At 52.3% G+C, this 17902-nt stretch overlaps 1 protein-coding gene across 9 annotated transcripts in view; it reads right to left on the bottom strand.

Annotated features, from left to right (window-relative positions):
- Positions 1 to 13142: 13142 nt before the first annotated feature.
- Positions 13143 to 17902, bottom strand: part of BTRC (beta-transducin repeat containing E3 ubiquitin protein ligase) — a 153104-nt gene continuing 148344 nt past the window's right edge. For all 9 annotated transcript variants that reach the window (XM_081158939.1, XM_081158937.1, XM_081158938.1 and 6 more), the window contains one exon: positions 13143 to 17735. The gene's annotated coding sequence lies outside the window, so the exon portion shown is untranslated. The remainder of the gene's footprint in view (positions 17736 to 17902) is intronic.

Here is a 17902-nt window from a genome sequence, read left to right as displayed (position 1 = left end):
TTTGGGCAGCCCCAGTTCCCACCTCAGGGGCCAAGAACTGCAGTCCCCACCTCAGAGCTGAGAACCAATGTCCCCCATCTTAAAAGCATCCCTGAGCCTCCCCTACCCAAGTTCTTGCGGAAGAGGTCCCCAGGGAGATGGCCTGAAGGAACCCCACCTGCTGCCGTGTGAAGTATATTCTCCGACTGCAGTTTCTCCTCCAGAACTTGGCTCCATGGGCAAGAAAACCGTCTCTCACCCTGGCCGGGTAGCTCAGTTGGTTAGAGCTTCGACCTGACACACCAAGGTTGCCTGCAGGGTGGATCTCCAGTCAGGGCACGGACAACAACCAGTGAATGCATGGATGGGTGGAACAACAAATCGATGTCTGTCTCTATGTCTCTCTCTCTTTCTTCCTCTCTCTCTCTCAAATTAATAAGTAAAAAAATTTTAAAGAAAACGCTCTCTCCACGCTTCAAGTTGTGTCTTTCTGGATCTCACTCCCGCCGCCCCATAGGAAAGACAAACGGGCCTCTCTGGGACCTGGAGTGGGAGTGGTTGCTCCGAAGCAGGGGGTCAGGGGACTGCTCCAGGGGGTATCCCCGGGGCAGGGGCGCCGCTGCAAACGGGTATCCGGTTGGCGGGCAGAAACTTGGGGTGGGCGGCGGCCGCCAGGTGTGTCGCGCAGCCAATTGGGGCGGGTGTTGAGGCCGACGAGCGCGCTTCCCGAAAGGCGCCAGCAGAGGGCGCGCGAGGACCGGCTAAGAGGTCCGGCGGCGCCGGGGCCGGGCGCGGGGAGTGGTGCAGGCGCGGAAGGGCGGCGCAGGAACAGTCCAGCGGGGCTTCTCTCCGAGCCCGGGGGTGGGGAGTGGGGCTGGAAGGGTCGCGACTGCGCAACGGCTACGCGGCCCCTCGCACCCCCGGAGGGGGCGGTGGATGGGGATGGGGCCCAGCAGGCCCCGCCCCGGGTGGGTTGACCCTGCGCTCACCCGTCAGGGGAGCAGGGTCTGCGGAGCCAGGACTGGCGATGTCGATGCTGAACCGAGCGGGACCCGTTTCCCAGACTCGCCTCTGGTCTGGACTCTGCTTCAGTTTTCCCCGGGTGAGTTCTGTTCTTGCTCCTGGAAGCTCTAAACTGAGGGACCAGGTGGGGCGAAGCGGCCCAATGAGAGGGAGCCAGGATCTCCCGGCGCCCCTGCTCTTCCCTCGTCAGCCTCGTAGAAAAAGACGGGGCGAGGGGGAAAAAGTGAGTGGTGGAGGGAGAGGCGGCCTGGAGAAGCGAAGGGAGGGGAGCGGGAGGAGGGGGTGGGGGGCGGGGGGCAAGACGAGGGCCCAGCACCCTCAGGAAGCCCTTCTGAGAATGGGGCTCTCGCTGTATCCTGGGAACCATCGCCCTGCCCAGAGCGCCCTCCAGCCTCAGTGATTTATGGCTGGGCCAGGCCCGGCGACCTTGGACGGATAACTAATGACGGGTCAATAACGCCACAGAAAAAGTGAGCTGGCGAGGGAGGCGGAGGAGGCCCGTCAGCCGCCGGCCTCTCCTCCCCGCATCTTCTCTCCAGTCCCGCTGCCTCTCACCGCAGGTTGCTGGGGGTTCCCGAGGGCTCTTAGCAGGTCTGGGAGGTGATAGTTACCGCAGCTAAAACACTGGGGGAGGAGGCGGAGAGCAGAACATGCTGGAGAGACCCAAAGTGGGTCACATGAGGGTGAGGGAGAAAGGTGGGGTCCTGGGAATTTTCCCTCCCATTCTGTACACAGGAACAGGAGACGGTCACATGTTGGGAAGGCAAAGTTAGCAGGTGGAGTCCCTCTCGTGCAGAAGGCAGAAATAGAGAAATAGGGGGGAACCGTGGTGTGCTCTACCCGCCTCATGCCCCTTCCGCCAGCCTACATCTCTGGAGGTGTCCCCTGCCTACCTACCCCAAGCTACCTGCAGTCAGAGTGTTTACTTTAGTTGTGGGGCACCTCATATTTGCTCTGTGTCCCTACTGGCAGGTGAGTTGTGGGAGGTGGGGGCTCCTGTATCATCTGGCTCTATTGAGAGCAGACCAAAGCCTCCTCTCCCCAGGTCTGCCAACTCCCCTTCTTCTGTTTGAGATCACCTGGGTAGTCTCCAGGTCCCTAGTCTATTTTCAGCACCCACCCCAGGGAACCCAGAATTGAGGGGAAGGAAGCAGCTCTCATAATACCTGACTTGATAAAATATATTTCTAATAATCTCTGTTAGCATCAAGGTGCCTGTGTAAATGTGTTTCCATCTCATAGTCCCATTTTGTGGATGAAGTTGAGGCTCCAAGAGGGACAGTCGGCAGAGGGAGGAGCTTAGACTTGAGTTCAGATCCTCTGGCTCCAAATCATAGGCTCTCCTCCCTCTGCAGGCTCATCCTTAACTCATGCCCAGCTTGGTCTGCAAAGGAGATGCCCAATGTGGGGGCCACTGAGGCAAGGGCATTCTTACCTAAAAGTGGCCACCAGGTGACAGAACCACCCTAGAGGCAGTATAGGGCAGTGACGATGGGCTAGAGCAGCGATTTTCAACCTTTTCCATCTAATGGCACAAATAAACTAATTACTAAAACCCCACGGCACACCAAAAAATGTGGGGTTTTTTTGCTGATTTGACAAAATAAATAGGTATAATTAAAAAATATATATACCTTTATTGATTTCAGAGAGAGGAAGAGAGAGGGAGAGAGAGATAGAAACATCAATGATGAGAGAGTCATTGATCGGCTGCCTCCTGCAAGCCCCCCACCAGGAATCAAGCCCACAACCCAGGCATGCGCCCTGACCGGGAATCGGGCAGTGATCTCCAGGATCTTAGGTCGATGCTCAACAGCTGAGCCATGCCGGCCGGGCTACACAGGTATCATTTTGATTCATTCACACTGGACGGCTATTGTTGTGTTGGCTGTTGTCATTTTTTTTAATTTGACAATCTAGGGGAAAAGAGATCAGTACCCCTGACTAAATAATTATTGCATGTTTTAAAAATTCTTGTGGCACACCAGTTGAAAATTGCTGGGCTAGAGGAACATATTTAGGCATGCATGTACCCCTCACGGTGGGGGACTGGATGCCCAGTGTGTACATGTGTGGACTCATGTATGTCCGTTCATTCATGTATCACTTATTCCTTCGACAAACAGGTATTGAGTGGTAAGCATGCGCCACGCCCTGGGGATAAATGGGCAACACTGGGGAGCTTATATTCTAGCAAGGGAAGTACATAGGATAGGTGTGTTTTAGGAGGCACCCCTGTGCCGTGTAGTCTTGTATAGACTCACTGAAGAGTGGAAACGAGCATGGCAGAGGCATATGCGAGACCCCAGCTCCCACTCTGGGGATGGAGACACTGAATCCTCACCCATCGCCTCAACCCTCATCCAGACTCTCACACAGCCCTGGCCCCAGCCAAATGCACCGTCTCCCCTCCACCGTCTTAATCGACCTGGAAACCTGAGAGATCCCTGGCTCCAGGGCTGGCTACATAATTTTCGGGGCCCAGTGTCAAATGAAAATACAGGCTCCTTATTATAAAATTATAAAAAATTTCAAGACAGCATTAAACTCAGTACAGGGCCCTTCTAAAGGCAGGGCCCCATGGGATCGCACAGGTCACATACCTGTGGAGTTGGCCCTGCCTGGCACCTCCCACATGCTTATTTTCACATTCATTGTCCTCATGGTCCTCTCCTTTTCTTTTTTCTTTTCTTTCTTTCTTTTTTTTCCCTTTCCTTTCCTTTCCTTTCCTTCCTTTCTTTCCTTTCCTTTCCTTTCCTTTCCTTTCCTTTCCTTTCCTTTCCTTTCCTTTCCTTTCCTTTCCTTTCCTTTCCTTTCCTTTCCTTTCCTTTCCTTTCCTTTCCTTTTTCCTTTCCCCTTTCCTTTTTTAAAATAGGTTTTTAAAATTGATTTGAGAGGGAGAGAAAGGGAGAGGGAGAGACAGAAACATCGATGTGAGAGGAACATTGAGCGGCTGCCTCCTGCATGCCCCCTACTGGGGACGGAGCCTGCAGCCCCCGCATGTGCCCTGACTGGAAATCAAACTGGTGACCTGCTGGTGCATGGGGCAACGCTCTGTCCACTGAGCCATACTGGCCAGGCATAGTCCTCTCCTTTTCTAGGTCCAGTGCTAGTTCCTACCTCCTGCGTCTCTCATGTGGACCTGCCTCCTTGCTGACTCCGTAGCCTCCAGCCCCTTCCCTGCTTAGCCTCCTGGCCCCAACCTGTCTAGGTCTCATTCCCACCACACTCACCCAATGCCATTCTCCTGGACTCCTGGCTTCCTAGGTGGGGCCCCAAACACTCCCTACACTTTCCCATTTTCATACCCCTTCCCTCAGCATTCAATTCCTTTTGAAAATAAACTCTTCCTTTAGCCACCAACTTTTCTGATTTTCCGGTTGGAAATCTCACATCACATACTATGTACTTGGGTCAAAGCACAAATCTTCTGCCTTCACTCATAGCCATTTGTCTGGTCCCTCTGGTAGACTTAAAATCTAGATGACAGGGATGGTGTCAGATTCATCATTGCAACTCCACAGCACCTATTTGACATGTGCATGGTAGGGGCTCAGTTAATATTTGTTGATACAGCTGTTGGTATCTTTTGTGTGTGGAGGCCCTGAACTGTGTGCACAGAGCTGTGTGTAAGGGCTCGTGTCCATGCACAAGCATTTCTGCTTATGTTTATACGCATTATCTATGCATGTGCAGGCATATTGGGAGGGTACATGTGCCCAGACATAAGTAGTTTCTGTAGGCATGTGCACGACTTGCGGGTGTAGGGGTATGCATGGTTCTGCGTGCATGGATTTCTGTTGGTGGGTGTATACCCAGATCTGGTGGCAGATGTATGCCCATGCATGGCACAAAAACTTGTGTCCGTGTCCTGTGAGGTGGGGGTTGTGCCTGGACAGGAGCTGCAGGTGCACCGTGAAAGGACACAGGCGGCTGGCGCGTGTGCAGGCCATGTGTGTGCACAGCTGCGTGTCCTCGCTTCCGGCAAGCAGGACGCCCAGCGCGCCCCCTGCTCCTGCCGAGCTCGCTGCTTTGTTCCTCCGCTGCAGGCGGCCGCGTGGGCTCCCGGCTCCGGCCTGGGCATCTCGGCCTGGCCCACGGTGATTGGCGGCCAGGCGGTGGCTTGGCTCCCTCCCGGGAGGGTGGAGCCGGATCAGCTCCCGTTACCGGCGCAGTGGGGTAGGGGTGGGGGTGGGGGGGCGCTAGGCCATCCATCTTCTGTTATTACAGCGTAATGGGGCTGCTCGGGCGCCCGCCCATTTGTCATCGGCCTCGTTCGCTGATAACGGGCATTTGTCATCACTTTCCTCTGCGCCAATGTCATCAGCGCTGCTGACAGGCTGGGGTGGGGGTGTCGCGTGCATGAGCACAGGCGCGCACACAGGCATGTGGGCCAGCTGGACGCAAACTCATGCCCGTATAAACAGGCACACGGAACCTGGGGGGGCACGCTGAACCTGGGGGACACATGTCCCCGTGTGTGGATCAAGGCTCCCCAGGGATGGACACACATGCAGACACACACACAGAACAGCCTCATCTGTCAAGCAGATATTCCCAGCTGGAGGTCCTCTCCCCAGTTGAGGAGACGACAGGCACTGGGGGGAAGGGCTGGTGTTCGTGGTTAATGACAGTTTGAGTGCAGGTGGCCCTCTGCCAGCTCCCTGTGTGCACACGTGTGACATCAGCCACCAACATTTATTGAACCCCCTACCCGGGCTCTACAGGCTGTGTGTGACTGTGTGTCCCATTGGCAGAGTGTGGCAGCACAGGGACAGCCAAATGGTCATACTCAGGCCTCTCAGACACAAGGACTTTGAGCAAGATGGCAGGGCTGGGTAGTGGGGTTATGGGGTGGTGGACGGGTGGTGGTCCCCCCAGTGCCTTCATCTCAACCCTTCAGAGATAGTGTGGCCTGGGAGTTACGCTTCCACTCCTGGCCCCACTCAGGCTCTGAGCCTAGGCTGGTCTGCAGCACGAGGGACTCAGGAAAGATTCAAGAAAGAACTTCCTGCCTGGAAAGGGTGTGAGGCGGTTTGGGGTAGGGATGGTGCTAGTAGCCAAGAGGGGAGCTTGGAGGGAGAGAAGGGGTCTTGTCCATGTCCTGTGCCCTCTAGGCCGCGTCAGGTACCGCCCACTCGTCTTCCTGGCGCTGCAGTCTAACGCATTCTCCTCAGGGTGGCAGAGGGGACTCCTTTAGCCTTGTCAGGGAAGGAGTGCCCCACCCCACCTCTCTGGTCCCTGGTCGTCTGGCACATATTAGGTGCTCAATAAATAACTGTTGAATGAATAAATGGTTGAAGATAGGGTGTGTGGAGGAGGTGGGAGGTGTCTTCCTAGTCCCTCCCATCCTCCCCCTAACTCCCTTCCTCACTCCTTTGTAGCCCCCCAAATTCCCCTTCTCCCCCAGCCTCTCCCTGCTGGGCTGAGGGGGCGGGGTGGGGGAAGGTCCCCTGGCAGAGCAGGGTCTGCTTGTTCCTTGTAAATGAAGACCATAATTAACATTAAATTAAGGTAATACAAATGAAGGCAACATAGAGGCTGACAAGATGAGCGTTTGGGGAGGCAGTGGGGAGAAGTGATTCATATTTTTAATTTACTGTACGGATGGGCCGTGTGGCTGGGGAGCGGGCGGCTCGCGTGGAGGGGGTGTCGCCCCGAGATGTTTGCTGGGCTCTGAGCGAGCACACAATGACTATTAAACTCAACTGTCCATATAATGGGACAGATTCGACATGATGCCCACCGGAGCCACCAGGAGCCTGGCGGGCCAGGCTGTAAATCCTGTCCACATGACGCCACCTGCCCACCTGCCCATCTATCCTGACATGGCCCAGGTCTGGGGTAAGGTGGGCACAACCCCCAAAGGGCCTGAGAGTGGCCTTGGATGCAGAGAATCAGGGGACCAAGCGGGTCAGGCTCTTTGGCCAAACAGTGTTGAGGGACACTAGAAGGTCAAGTCTTGTTGTGTTGGGGGTAGATGGGCCCTGGTATACTCCTCTCAGCCCCTTGGTGACAGGTGGGGCTGTGGCCCACATGTGGCCGGTTCCAGGAATGGAAGAGAAGACACTGGTGTCCCATTGTAAAGAGGGAAGCTAATCATCATCCACATGGTTGCCATCTCGGCTCGCACTAACAAGCACCCATTCGCACCAGCCCCCACTTCTGACCTACAGTTCTCACAAGCATCCTCGGAGGATGTTTATCCCGGGTTTACACATGGGGAGACTGAAGTTGAGAGACAGGAAGTAACTTGGTCACAAAGCTTGTAAATACCCACTGCCCCATCCCACACCTCCAAATCCAGAGCCTGGGGCAACCCCTTAATCCTGTACACGTCATACATGGAATGAAAGCCAGCATCCCAGGCGTCTGTCACCCACTGGACCCTGAGGCCTTGATGTGGAGCTCTCTGGGGACTCAGGTGTGTATTGGGACACAGGCATACACATGCATCCTTCCACCCTCCCCCTACTGAAAAGAAAGGTGTCAACAAGTCCCAGGCAGGCAAGGAGGGATCCCTGCTTACTCACTCTGCAAACGGAGCCGAAAGATGCGCGTCCCTGGGATGAGAGACGCAAGTGTAATTTAGGTTTTGATATTATGAAAGTCTCGCTGCTCTAAAACAGCGGGGCACTCGGTGCCTCATTAATAAAGGATAAACTCGGAGTCTATTTACAAGGCGCTTTTTGGGGTTATTTACTCTCCAATATACATATGTAATGTTGCGCATACTTACCGCTAGGTACAGCTCATCCTTCCAGCCTGGGCCTTGGAGTCACCCTGGGGAGGAGAGTCCCTGCAGGGTAGAGAGGGTCACTGGGGAAGAGGGAAAGCAGAGGTGGCCACCTCTTGGAGTGGGGAGGCTCTCTGGGGGATGACAGGGTCCCAGGGAGAGAGGGGAATCGGAATTTTAGAGCTGGAAAGTAGTAAGGGCAGAGGATGCGCCCCATCTATCTTCCCTGCCCCCTCCATCCTTCCTGAAGCCCAGCCCCCTTAAAGATAAGGTACAGACTAAACTCCCTGCTGGGCCTCCAGGCTCTCCCTCCCAGCCCTTCCCTCTGTACCAGGCCAGGGCATGGTGGCCTCCCTCACCAGGGTCCCAGTCTGATCAGATCCTGACCACACTGGGGAAGAGCCCCTGCAGCTCTGAAAGGTCAGCCAATCCCTATGGGCAAACTTGTCTTGTGCAACTACTATGCACCTGATCTTACACCAGCTTCGTCACAGCCCTGCCACCCCCACTTTGTACCCAGTGGTGCCTGGAGTGGGCAGGGCCTTCCTCAAACCAAGATGGAGACTACTTCCCAGCTCCTGGTGCCATTAGTCAGCCAAGGTAGAGATAGTTCCCCAGAGCTGCTCAGCTGCCACCATTTCCTGCAGCTGCCACCGCCTTAGCCTGGCCTCTTCATATTCCGAGCCATGTCTCAGTGACTCTGCAGCCATCGTCTCCACTTTATAATTGAGGAGACTGAGACTTAGGTTAGGGAACTCACCCAATGTCATACAGCCAGCAGGTGCCCGGCTTGGATTTTAATCCAGGTTAAGGCTGTTACCCTCAAAAGGCCTCCTTGAGGGCCCTGGGCCTTGGTTGCCCGCTCTGGCCCCTCTGCTCAGCCGGCCCATAGCCTCCATCCTTCCCCAGCAAGTTTCCTCTCACAGACTGACCTCAGTTCATTCGCTGAGTCACAGAACACCCACAACGTGCAAACTTGGGCCTGAACCTGTGGCTGGTGTGGGCATCAGTGTATGGGAATGGGGACCTTGGTCAGAGACCCTGATTAATACACAGGGGAGCTTGGAGATAGGGCCACCCACCCAGGCACCCCATAGTTCAGAGTTGTGAGGCTTTCTGAGTTTGTCAGCTCCTCAGATGAGGAGTGTATGCCCATGTGTGTGAATGGGGCAACATCACCCTCCCCACCCCCACCAAAACCTGGTCAGTTTGGACCAAGGAGACATCTGGTGGCCACTAGGAGACCTGCAGCCTTTTTGCTGGGAGCCCTGGGTGGAGGTATCAGGGTCCAACCAGTCCCTTGGGAGCCCCCAGGGGGTCTAAAAGAACATAATCACCCTTGGGATGGAGCTCATGGCTACTCCAGGCCTCAGTGCCCAGGCCTCAGTGGGAAGAGACTGTATCCTTCCCAACCTAAGAGCCCCAAGTTGGGGGAGAGCTGACCTGGAGGGTGCGGGACAGAGGGAGGATGGCAAGCGGGAGAACCTGATCCATCATTGTTGGTGAACAATGAGCCGTCACCACCCTAATTAAAGATGTAATTACAGCAAATACATTCTGGGCTGAAAATGAATGACGGATGGCAGGAAGGCACCTTGTAGCCAGCAACCAGGAGATGCTGCCACCTGAAGCTCCCCACTCCTAGTAGGGGAACCCCTCAGCACTCATGCCCCCCAAAGCACTCACTCCTCCCCTCCCCCAAACTGGTTTCAGCGTGTCCTGGTGCCTCCTGACAAGATGGTGACAGACAGGTGGGAATTGAAGCTGGTGCTGAGGGTCCAGGCAAGGGCCAGGGGCAGGGGAACTTGTTGGAGAAATGAGGGAGGGAAGGAAGCTCAGAGGACAGAGTAAGAGGGCCTGGGCTGGTGTGTCTGTCTGTTAGGCAAGAGGGCAGGGCGAGGAAGGAGTGGGTATCTCTGTAAGAGCGTCACTAGAACACAAAACAATTTTTCAAAGCGCCCCTGGTTGGGGGAGGGGGGTAATAGAACCCCTGCAAAGGCCAGAAGGGCTGACCGCCCCTCAGGCCTGAAGAGTGAGTACAGGGCCAGGCTGAGGGGACTCAACCTCTAAAGCGTAACCACAGCAGGGACCTGGTGGGCCATATTGGCTTTTAAGTCTGGCCCAGGTTTCGGGGACTAGGTGGTGTGGGGCTCTCCTAAGGTCTGATTTGTCCTGGGGTTCAAGGTACAGGGTAGGGGACTAGCCATATGAAGGGGAATAGAGGGGGGCTCCTCCCACTGCCCTATCTGCTGCTGTTCCCTTCTTCAGCAGGGAAGGCCACCAGCTGCGTGCTACCCCCCATCCTAACCCCTGTCCAGGACCCCCTCAAAGGTGTGGGCACTGGTTGCTGCAGGGTTGCTTGGGTTTGGGACATTCCTTTGCTTGGGATCTGTGCATCTGGATTCCAAGGCGTTTGCCCTGGGCCCCCATCCCCACGTATGCTCAGGGAATAGGAAACCCTGGCATGGGGTCAGGTCACTCTGAGGCCAGCCTGAGCTGTATCCATCCCAAGGCTAAGGCATGAAAACCTGCCTGGATGGGGAGGTTGGTGGCCTCAGCCTTTTGGCCCCATCTGCCATGGTGGCCCCTGGCCAGGGTCCTTCAGGGCTGGGTGTGGGCTGACCCCCAGGGAGAGAGGGCTGGGTAGGGGGTGGTGGGGAGCCCAGGCAGCAGGCAGAGGGGAGGGAGGGAAGGCCACTGACAGCAGAACAAATGCTTGTAATTTTATAACCAATCTCAGCGTGTCCATGGGGGGCCGTTTGTGCCTCCACTCAGGACCAATCAGCCTGACAGAGCTATGAGTCTGCCTGAGTGAATGTGAGCAGCTTCCCCCCCCAACACCACTTACTGCAATCTCATTACCCGCCCAGCCCAAGACCAACCAGAGTTGAGGGGCTGCAGGGAAGGGGACCCAGGCCATGCTGGAGCAGAACAAGGTCAGAGCCAGGGCTGCGCCTGGTGCCAGGAGGGTAGGGTGGGCGAGCCTTGGAAATCCAGGCTCAGAGGGAGGAGGAAGGGAGGCAGGCTCAGCACATTTATTTTGTACCCATTGGTTGCTGAACTTATAGGATGGGATAGGGCACAAGCCCCTGCCCTCAAGGGGCTTGCAGTCTGCTTGGGCAGATGGAAAGGTTACAGAGGGACAGGCCCCAGGGAAGTAGAGATGGAGAAGTGACAGGAGATCGAGGAGACTGAAGGACAAGGAAGGAAGGCAAGGAGGGGCAGAGCCCCAGAGCAGAGCTGGCCTTGGGCAAGAGTGGGAAGGAGAGGGTAAGAAATCAAGGGAGAGGGAACCAGAGAAGCCTAGGCAGAGAGATGCCCACCCGAGAAGAGAGGAGGCTGGTTGGGAGGGGCTGGCTGGCCAGCGGTGGATATTAAAGGACGGCCTTGCTGGATATCTGACTCTGGGGATGGCTATGTGCCCATTAGTCTCTCTAATTGTCAAAAATCTAATTTAGTGTCTGGAGCCCAGGCCGGCCTCAGGTTAAATGGAGAGAGGCAGGCCTAGCCATAAATCTGCCCTCCCAGCCTGGGCTGGTGCTAATTCTGCAGTTAAGTGAGAGGGTGAGGAGGGTGGCAAGATGGGACAGGGAGAGTCTGGAAAGGGGTTATCTCTGACCCTGACCCCCTCTTGGTAAGTCATGGTCAGGCCTCCCTCTCTTGCTAGAGGAAGGGGACTTTCCTGGGGCTCATTTGAACCAGGCAGGAGAAGTGCCTCAAATGTGGGATGAGTGTTGGAGTCCCAGGGTCCCTTAGACTGGGACTGTAAAACCATTGGCCCCTCTTTATCCCAAACCCACTTGGGGTCTGCAGTCTATGAGGGCTCAGCTCTTGCAAAGGGATTGGTAGGAGGTCACATTTCTTAATAACATTGTGAGCCTTTGGTGCGGAAGGGAACATGGTTCACACCACGTGACTAATTGATAGGTCATCTTATTTACTAAGTGGCTGCTAGTGATGGGCTCAGAGATGGGACCCACGGGCCATTCCTCGATCCCTTGGGCGGCTCAGACTCCAAAGAAGGTGTGTGGGGACAGAATAGCCCTCCTCACCAGGGCCTGTGTGGCCTGCGGCAGGGGAGGGCTCTCCACCTGGGTTTGGTAATGACCTCACTCCCCTCAGAGCTGCTAATTGAAAGCAAGGGGTGTAGTAGGCGCAGCGGGAAAGGTTGGGGGACTGAGAGGTTTCCCTGAGAGGCTCTGCTTCCATGGGGGGAAGAAAACGATTCCTCCTGGCTTCAGCTCCATCTCACCAGGCACCCACCCGGCCTCTCCTGCTGCTAACGAAGTGCCTTTAATTAGCAGCCTAATAAAATGCTCTTAATTGGCAAGAGCCAATCAGGAAGAAGAGAGGTCTCCTCCCCTTTGTCATTGCTGGTGGTGGCACAGCTATAGGTTTCAAGGGGAGGGGGATTCCAGGCCTAGCCTGGCTTTGGGAAACAGGAACTTCAGGGCTGAACCTTCCAGGAACTTGCCCTAGACCACAGGCTTCCTGGAGGAAGCTGACCCTGGGTCTGAAGGTGAGACCATAACTGCTCTGGCCCAGCCTCTGCTCAATACTGGCTCAGCCGCCCAGCTGGCAAGTGGTCACTGCTGACTCCTCCTTCCCTTCCTCAGTTGTTAGGAAGGGGATCTAGTGTGGTTTTGGGCAGTGTGGGGAGCCCCTTTTCCTGTGCAGGTTCCCCATTTTCAAAATGCTGGGTGTACTTGATGCTCCGCTGTGCCTCCAGCTCCAGCAGGGATGGCTCTGCACTGGGCCCTGCTGGCGCAGTCTGAGGATGCTCTCATGACCACAGCGCCGGTCCGGGTGAGACAGACACAGACCACAAGGCTGGCAGCACCAGCGGGCCTGGTCACGCAGGGGAGGACATTACTACTAAAAGCCCACAGATGTAAAACAAGGATGGGTTAATTTTGACAAGGGTCCTGCTTGTGACTCTAGGAGAGGAGAAGTGGGAGATGATATACCATCTTGTACCCATGTCCCCAGATTTGGTTTAAGGAGAGGAGGGTGGGTTTCCCCTAAATGGTCAGCACTGCCTTCATTTCGATAGTTTGTTGGAGTCTCTCTCTGGAAACTGCTCCCGAGTGTGAGCTCATCTGTCTACATGTTTTCTTACCCTGTCAGGAAGCAGAGAACTTAACAGTTCTGGGTTTGGGTAGGGTTATAGTAGGCTGAGGCTATGGAGACCAGTTCCCAAATTAGGTATCAGCTTGGCTTCAATTTAATTCAACATGGAACATTAATTGTATGCCAGGGGCCCCGTATTTATTCAGACCATTTGGCCCTGATTTCTCTCAATGTTGTTTTCTCATGTCAGATTATCTTAAAAGGTTATTTGTGCACTCCAATTTGTATTGAAAAACTCACTGTCCTACTGATGTTGGGGCAAAGAGACAAGACACAAGGAAAATTCACTTTAATCTTATATTTGTAATTTAAGTTACTTTTTTCCTCAACAGTTAAAAAAACCAAAACACACTATATTACCATGATTCTAGGTTGTGAACATATTGGTACATTGACTACACATCACCAAAACATAATCACAAAAGTTAAAGCAGTCAGTACTTAAGAGTCTAGAGAACAAAGGGCTGAACCAACTGAAAGCTCTCAGGGAAGCTCATATTTGTTGCCAGGCCTGCCCCATGGTTAGAGTCCAGTGAACATCCCTCAAAACAGTCTGGGTCGGGCTTGAGTGATCGCTGATTTGGGAAGGTGTTAGTTTCCTTGGTACCCAGAGGTCTAACCCTCTTCATTGGTCTTTTCCTTCAAGAAGGGAAATGGATAGACGGGAGGTGACACTTTATAATGCTATTTACTGCACTCATCCTCACACGCACACAGCCATCAGGAGCTGAGAGAGCCAGCTGGGTGGGCTGTAGAACACATAGTTTAGATGTCATCTGCCTCCAGGAAACTTCAGTACCTAATCATAGGTATTCAACTTCTAATAGAAGAGGTTTCAGGATATCAATCCATTAAGTTCCACCTGAAATCAGGTTGCTAGTATCACGCTCTTTTGGTTTCTCTCCTCAGTTCCAAGAATTCTGAAGTAAAAAATGTACAGGTAAACAATAATAAGCAGCAAAATTCAGCCTTACTACCCTAAGAGATGACCATGTGGATGGAGCCCAGGGAGAAGGGCTCGGCATGCAGGCTCTGGGTGCCCATGCTTGAAGTGTCCTCTGGGAGGGAAGCAAGGAAGGTGAGGAGGAGCAAGGGCACCTTCTCATGTTCCTCAGCTCTTGGCAAGTCTGCTGAACTCATCCAAATGGGGAAGATCAGAAATGTGGATTAAAGTCAAATGGTAAACCTGATCATCAAAGAATGTGACTGTCACAGCATCCTTTTTTTTTTTTACCTAAAAGTACCTTGGATTCCTCCATAACCAAACTTGCAGCCTAGCCCCTCAGGTGGGCACTATTCTGGGTTGGACTGCTCTCACTTAGGGCCAGAAGGTAAATGGAGGACACCAAGGTGGGTCATCGATACCAACATATCTAATTTAATTCTAGGAAAGAAAAAATTCCCCTCATTACTTCCAATATTCCACCCCAAACCCTTTGTTTCCACACACGATCAAGTGCCAAGGAGACCAATCCCAGCGTTCAGACCAATGGGTACCAAGAAACAGCAAAGGAGACAAGTGCATATTTTCTTCTCTTCAGCTTTTGATTTTACCAAAGAAAAATAAAAAAGGATTTTTCTTACTCAAGCAGAACACAGAATGATTTAGGGGTCCCAGGGTCTTTTCCAGTTCAGAAACAAGTTGTGAGGGCCAGACTTTAGTATCTGTCAGTAGAGTTCCAGAGTCCCTGTCTCTAAAGTTTCTGGGGAAGAGCCACCAGAAAGAATTTTGCAGAGACAAGTGTAAAAGGCTTCCCGTTTACAATTCACATCTACTTTCAAACTGCATGTAAGAAAGTAACAGGATGTTCTCAGAGTGGAAATACATGCGCAGCAAGGCATTCTGGTGTTGTCCAAGCAGCCCCAGTGTGAACAGAGCTCCCACGTGCAGTAGGTGCACATGCTCCTTGCCCACCTTTGAAGGGGCTTCCTCCTGTCTTTAAGGAACATTTCTTTCAGGTCCACATTGGACTTTTAGTGAGAAGAGACTAATCTACAATGGAGACATTTCATTTCAGGGCCCAGAGACACCTTCAGCTCCTTTACTACCATTCCTTTAAATGTGTTGAGACTTTCTTTGTTTCTCTTTTTTAAAAGGTCAAACTTTACATTTATTCTAGCCCAGCTGGGGATTAGTGATAATTCCCACTGAAATCATGCAGAGACGGTAAGTGGGGTTTACCTTCTCTGGAAATGAACTTCTACTTACCTGATTATTTCTTCTACAATGAACTGGTAAATGACCCCCCAAGCTGAGAAATGTGACTGACTCAAGTTTTTCAGACCACTTACTTAACTTCATTCCCATTTCCATCATCAGCAGAGGACAACTTGGGGAATCTCCTTGATGGAGCTAATAGCTCCAGACTGCAGGGCCCAGCTCGCTATCACTTATGATGTACTGGACAAGCTTCAGAACAGTTTTAGAAACAATCTACCTTCAAGTGAACCTTAGATGGGAGAGCAAAACCCCAGGCACCAATGAATATTCAACAGCTCTCACTTTAGAACAGCAGCATATAACAGAAGGGCTAGTAAAGTTATGGCTATTGGACAATATTTTTAAACAGCTTAAAATCCATGCCTCTCTAATGCTTGACCTGTGTTTTTTTCCAGGCTGATGGTCCTCTGCCTCATCTGTAGCAAAATCCTCAACCAATTAAAAAGGCATTAATAGTAAATACAATGGACAAGGAACCATGAGAAGTGACTAACAGAAAACATTTCTCTGTAGCATATGGGTAGTTGGGAAGAGAATTATACTCAGAAACTATTTCCTAGGCAATGACATATCATTAAACTGGGAAATACTTTCTGAATGTAACCTGAAACTAAAAGCTTAAAAGCACTCATAAAGCAGGAAAGGATAAATGCATATGCATAACCTCCCTCTTAATATGTAATAACAACTTCTAGTCTGGGCACATTTTGGGGAAGAGGATAACTTTTTGCAAATCAGAGGGAAGGGTGAAGATGGCCTTCTCTTGCCTTCTGTTGCTGAACTAAAGGTGGCCTGGCTTTGAGGTTACTTGCAACTGGCTCCCATTCTGATATTTTTACAGCAGCGTTAAAAAGGCTTTCGTTTAACTGCTTTGATCAGGAATGGAAACAATGGGCCTGACAGCTCAGCTTCCAAGAGAAACTTGAGACTGTATTGTGGCCTTGGGGCTTTTGATGGGTGTGTCCAAGCCAACAGAAATGGCTGGTGCACATCCACTCCACTCCCGCTGCCGGAAACAAGGTGGGAACACACTGATGCTATTCCCTGTGCTCTCAGGTTGGGTGGCACACCTGCCCTGCCCCTGAACCCCATACAGCTGCCTTCCAAGTGGCCAGGTCAGCCTGGCCCTTGCTGAGGTCCATTTATGTTATTCACCAATTCCCAGAGAAATTTTATTGGTTGGGGGAGAGTGGAGAGTAAAATAAGATGAGGAGGAGGAAGGAAAGAGAAGGCAGTTTCTGCCCCAATAATAAACCCTGTATGCCAAACTTCACCCTGATCTGCTTTCTCTGACAGCTTTGCCCTTTGTAAATACCAGGTTTGGGAAAAGCAGAAGGAAGGTTCTGCAGTGCAAGGTTAAGATGATTAGCTTGATTTTTGAGAAATGATATTTACTGGCCTAAATGAAAAAGAAATCAACTTTTACTCCTGACCACCTCTTAAGCTACTCTGATCATGGTATTGGCAAAGATACAGGTGCCTGGGTGTTCACAGGCCCTGATAAGGAAATCAGAGATGTGAACCATTACGCAGAACGCACCAAGCTGCTGGCTCTGGCCATTTCAAGCCTTTCTGTAGGCTGAGCCTTACCAGTGATTTAAGATGAAGTACAATGCTTTTTATTACACATCTAATTGTTAATGAGAGGAAATGCAATCAGCAACTCCTTTCCCCACTCTACATGGAATCGAGGAGACTGCTGAGTCCAGAAAAGATGTGGCCATTGATGGAGCCCAGGAAATTTCTGCTCCCCCCACCTTTTTTTGGGGGGGGCGGGGGGGTTAGAAGGAGAAGAGCGAAGAGTTGCAATTATGGTGAGAGTACTATGTCTGAGAACCCATTGTTGTCATATAGGGTCACTTGCAGCAAAAGCCTCTGTTTGAAATTTTGAACAGCATTTATCTCTTCCAAGTGTTGCATTTTCTAGCTGATTTGCCTCATGCTAACTGAGGACTCTCTTCATATTCATTCTTCTCAGGTGGAGCAGAGAAACAGGTTGAAGGGGAGTGGAGGGAGGGGGAAGAAGGACAGAAACAGAGGAAAGAGATGGAGGAAAGAGGCCCAGGCCTTCCAGTGTGCTCTTCTTGTCCTCTCTCTTTCGTGCCCCAGAGGCTACACAGACAGCTGTCTCCTAAGCATAGTGGGGCTGCGCTGAGCTTGCCAGGTGCTGGGCATTCCTGTAGTTCACAGGGAGACACCGGGTGCTGTCTGGCTTGAAGTTGTATCCCCCTTTCCCCTAGAAGTGGGTCTCTCCCAGCAGGCTATATAGGGAAACTAGTTCTTCTGCTTAACGGCAAAGCAAGAGAGATTCTGGCAAAACACTAAATATATTTATAAGTCATCTTTGTCTGGAACCAAATGAGGAAAAAACAGGTGCACAGGGGAAAGGAGGAGGGGAAGTGAGGTGAGGTTTGAAAGTTCCAATCATTCACGAAAGATAAAAGACATCTTCTGCTAGCAGCACGGAAGCAGTCAGCTGTGCTGAGTAGACCCTCCTGAGTCGACTGCAGACCACTGTGTCCCAACAGGAGTCTCAAAGCCCCACTCCTCGGCTAGTCCGGGGAAAGCGGGTAGTATTTTGATTGTTACTGTTGTTGCTCATCCTGGTATTGGCAGATACGTTAAATACCGCAACTTTAATGAGTCCTGTGTGAAAACAGAGCAAATAATCATTAGTCCCTTTCCCTGTGTTTTTCACTTGCTTTATGAGAAAAAGAATATTAACTTAGTTGTCAATTGGGAGAAAGGCTCAGAGGTCCTTCTTAATGCCTGCTCTTGGCCCATGCCAAGCAGGAGCTTCTGTTAAAGGCTAC

The sequence above is a fragment of the Miniopterus schreibersii genome, assembly GCF_964146895.1.
Source record: "Miniopterus schreibersii genome assembly, chromosome: 14".
NCBI lineage: Eukaryota > Metazoa > Chordata > Mammalia > Chiroptera > Miniopteridae > Miniopterus > Miniopterus schreibersii.
This window is presented reverse-complemented; position numbering and strand designations above follow the sequence as displayed.